Source organism: Abrus precatorius, unplaced genomic scaffold (genome assembly GCF_003935025.1).
Source record: "Abrus precatorius isolate BTA unplaced genomic scaffold, Abrus_2018 Scaffold10, whole genome shotgun sequence".
Taxonomy (NCBI): domain Eukaryota; kingdom Viridiplantae; phylum Streptophyta; class Magnoliopsida; order Fabales; family Fabaceae; genus Abrus; species Abrus precatorius.
The window spans coordinates 4,691,306-4,695,967 of NW_020874292.1; positions in this window are offsets into that span (position 1 = coordinate 4,691,306).

Here is a 4,662-nt window from a genome sequence, read left to right on the forward strand (position 1 = left end):
CATGCATTTCTTAAAAATCTCTTGATACAGTGGTCAAAATAAATGAGACATGCTAATCATAGTAGCATTAGCCATCAAAAGTGATCTAAAAATTATAGTTTGTGTATTAATATTTTTTTAATTAATACTTTTAAAATTTTGGATAGCATTTATCAAATAATTAAATAAAATCACGTGACAAAAAATTGTATATAAAGATAGAACATTTTTTAAAGTTAAAATATGTGTTTAATTGTTATAATTGACATTTATTAGTAAAAAAACTATATTTGAATATTTATGCAAATATTTTATCATGCTTTAATTTTATTATTTTTACACTGTTTTAAAAAAATTATTACTCATCTATTTATTATAATTGGGTTAGAATAGTATTTTTTTTTTTTAATAGCACTTGGATGAGAAATAGAGTAAAAAAAAATAACGCATACAAGTTGAGTAAAAAAATCTTTAAATAAATTTAGCCTAAATTTTGAAACTCATATTCTATAATTGAATGACCTGAAATGAGTTCAATCCATTTCCTAGCTTTACACAGAGGGATTAAAATATTTAATACAAAGATTAATTTATAAAAACTAAATACATATTTTAATTATAAATAAAATTTAATGTAAGCCAATGCAGGTAGGAAGAGGCAAACATAGGTTCTTAGAATGTAATGGCTTTAGGAGGTTTGGAAGTGACGCGCTTGGAGAAAGGAAGATGGATGGAGAGGAATTGCCAGACATCATTTTCGATGGGACCAACTGCTATGGCCTATGGGGTGAAGACAAGCTCATTGGGTTTTCCGAACCTTTTTTATTTATGCCTTCCCATCTTGTCGTTGCTCTATGTCGTGCTTTTGCTACACTTCATCTATCACTTCTCAAACCCTCATCACAACTCCACCTTCCTCTCTTTCTTTTTTTCTTTCTCTTCTACTACTATGTCTGAATCCGTAACAGTGCTTCATGTTTCCAACTTGTACACATAAGAATCACACATACACTACAAAAACATCAGAAACAAAAGTTTCCTTTTTTATTTTTTCCCACAGAGAAGAGAAACACCTAGTGCTTGTCTTGTTTCAGCTTATAGAACAGCAAGATGACACCTTGTTCATTTTTCTCCATTACCCATGATGCATTAAGATCTACCATGTTGGTCATTTTCTCTTTCCGTGTTGTCCCACGTTTCTCTTCTGCTCCTGGCTGCAATGCCTGTCCTTGTCAACCTCTACAGCCATTGCCTCTTGTGGGTTGAACAATGTGGGCTTCGAGGTTTCATGAGATCTTGGAATCTTGTCCTTGAGAGTTTTCAGCTTTTCGGTGTTTTTCAGAATTGCTTTGTTGGTCGCTATGCAATTAGGTGAGTTTCACTTTTGGCTTGGTGGGTTGCCTCCATTTGTCGTTTTTGTTTTGTGTTTTGCATTGTGTTGCTATTTGCTAATGCAGTGCTGTGGTTTTTTTTTTTTTTTTTTTGCTAAATGGTAGTAATTTAGGCTGACATGGATCAATTACTGTATGAAAACAGTATGAATATTGAGTCACCTAATCACCTTTACCATTTCAGCTTTATATCCCCCTTATTGGTTGATTTTGTAATGAGATCAGTTTAAGTGATTGTGTTTCGGTGGTTTTCCGTTGTGTGTTATTATTTTAAGTTTTTACTCAGTTAATGGGCCCTCTAATCTGTGTAATTACTGGCTTGCCACTTCCAGTGTGAAATTATATCATGTGGTCATGACTCATTATCCCCGTACTAGTTTGAAGTTGGAGGCAGACTGTTAGGTGGTTTGTTTGACTTATCTATTGCATTTTGTTACGTGAATGGTTCATGTGTCATCTATTCTCTAGAATTACTTATGGGGCAATTACGGCAACTTCCTTGCTTTTCATTCTACTAATAGCAATGTGAATGTTTTATTCTTTTGTCTTTTTGTTTTTTGTAGGGTATGTTGCTATGTGATGAATAATTCGTATCTTGAGATGTCTGTGAACGCCAACCAAAAGAGAGAAAAAAATAGATGCCAAACACGAAATGTTGACTAAATGTGGTATCAGAACAGAAGGAATAAAAAGGAAGTCTAGTAAAGACAATAAAAATTGGTCTCCAATCAACTGAAAAAAATTCTGCATGTATGCAATAATGGATAAAAATTGTGTACTTAAACCACAACAACTTTGGTCAGACTTGAGATAAAATTGATTCATATAACCCTGCATCCCTCATCTTATACAGTTACACTGAACAGTAAGCAGTCTAATTGCAATACTATCTTTAATCACAAGTTGCCGCTGGATTTAAAGCCTTTTTCTTTTTGTACTTTTTCTCTACTATTTTGTTTTAGGTCACTTAATGTATTGTAGGTTTTAGTATTGAGTATACATAGGATCAGTACAGAGACTCGATAAAGCAATCATACTAGGGTGTTTATTTATTAAAAAATTAGGCTTATTTTACTCTCAATAGTTAGCTCATGGGAGGAGGGTTATCCAAGCCTTATTTTACTCCCAAAACTTAACTCACGGGAGGAGGGTTATCCAAGTCTTATATGGTGTATTTTGGCTTTGTTCTTAACCGATGTAGGACATCTTAACACACTTTCTTCATGCCCGCGATTAGCTATCTCGTGTGTGAAATTTGCAAGATTAGATATTTGTGAGTGATCCAACAATCAAACTAGATAGGTTATGATACAATATTAATTAATTAGTTCCTTCCAATATTGAGGAATAAAATTGAAAAGTATATTATTCTTCATATATGTGCATGATTACTTTGTTCCTTGTATCAAAGGATAGGATTCATTAACCTAATTCCTTAAGAGCTGAAGGATTAGTACTAATCACAAGTGTTCTCAAATGCTTATTTCTTATTGCAATTGGGATTGGGACATAAAGACTGTTAATAGAATTTATTGATAGATAGAGTTGCTTGTTCTATGGAAATACTAAATTTATTTATTTGATCATGCCATATATGTGCCAACATAAAACTTGTTGAAACTCTTACATTGATCAGGACATATATGTGTGTACAGATTAATCTGATGCTTAACCTTATCAATCATGTGAATCAGGTTTTATGCAAAATGGACTGGATTTATCGCCAGGAAAAAGTCTGGATGGAAGTTTTAGGAAGTCTAGCTCTGGTTAGTATTGATATCTTCTTTTGTTTAATCTTTCTCTCAAATTGGGGATTCCTATGGTTTATCCCCTCTCACGCATTCAATGCATTGGCTATTTGGCTTGGTGACCTATTCATGTTTAAGAAACTATATGAGGGATAATGCTGCCAAAGTGGTTGTACTTAAACTTCAATGAAATAACGAATTGTATGGTTAAAGACTCTTGACAAGTGTGTATGGAAAGAAAATTTTGATGATACTCCAGCTTTGTAATAGTGAATACCCTCAACTACATCTGGTGCTATTAGCTTTGCGATTTTACACAGTGTAATGCATCTAGTGATAGTATCATTCAAGCAGTGCCTGGAGGCTCCTGATGTATTTTTCTTTCTTCTTGGTTCTGCTTGGTCTGCTTTTGTCCTTTTGATAATTTATCATGTTTTCATGCCTGACAATAGCTTTTCCAAATTCCAAGTAAAAGCATGTAATATTTCTTCCCATATTTGTTAGTACTTAATACATAGTTGTTTGTATTTTTTATAACATGGTTTCTATATGGCAGTTATTTCTGCTAGTACTGTCTCTGGGACCTCAGGATTGAGCAAGTTTGTTCCTATTTCCAGAAGAGTGCTAAAGGGACTCAAGGAATATGGAAGGAAACTGGTTGACCTAGAGTTATTTACACAATATCTTGAAGAGTGGGTATTGGAGAATCTAAATGGTGATTCAGCAGATGGGATCCAAAGCTTTTGTTCTCCCTTCACAACTGATGAATTGCGCAAGCTTGATTTGGCATTAGAGGGGGTTCCATTTCAGCAACTTGTGCGTATGCCAATCTTCTCTGACGTTTCTGATGAGCTCATAGAAGATCAGTATCTAGCTGCGGAAGATTTCCTTCATGCCATTATCATTGGCCTCTGGCGTACATTTTGGCATAAAAGTGGACCACTGCCATTATGTGTCTCTTGCCCCTCTCATATTGGTTCAAAGTTCAGTAGTGTTGAAAAGGCAATATCAAGGGGCAGGCTGAGGGAAATGCGTGGTTTAGCTTTAATATCAAAAGCTGCAACCGATTCAAAACTTAAATGGGATCAAGTGGTAGAGTTTGCCTTATTCAAGCCAGAAGTATTATTGGACAATGTTTCAAGAGTATCAGCCAACACTATTTGTGAAGCTCTCTTCTATGGTTTCCATGTCCTTGTTTCTCGGAGTTTGAGCAAGATTAGTTCTGTCAACAGTGATTCTGTTTTCCTTCTAGTTCTAGATTCTAAATGTGGAGCTGTGATGAAGCTCAGTGGTGACCTTGGCAAACTTGATTTGATGAATTCAAGTAATCCATATCTGTCTGTGGCTGAATGGATAAAAACTTATGCAGAAATTGGTGTCACTCCCGTGGAACCAATTTGGAACCGGTTGGGAAATGCAAACTGGGGGGATATAGGAACTCTGCAGGTACTATTGGCAACTTTCTACTCCATTGCACAATGGAATGGACCACCACGAAAATCAGTAGCCTCGTTGATTTCAGATCATAGCTTCCGCCTTCAGAA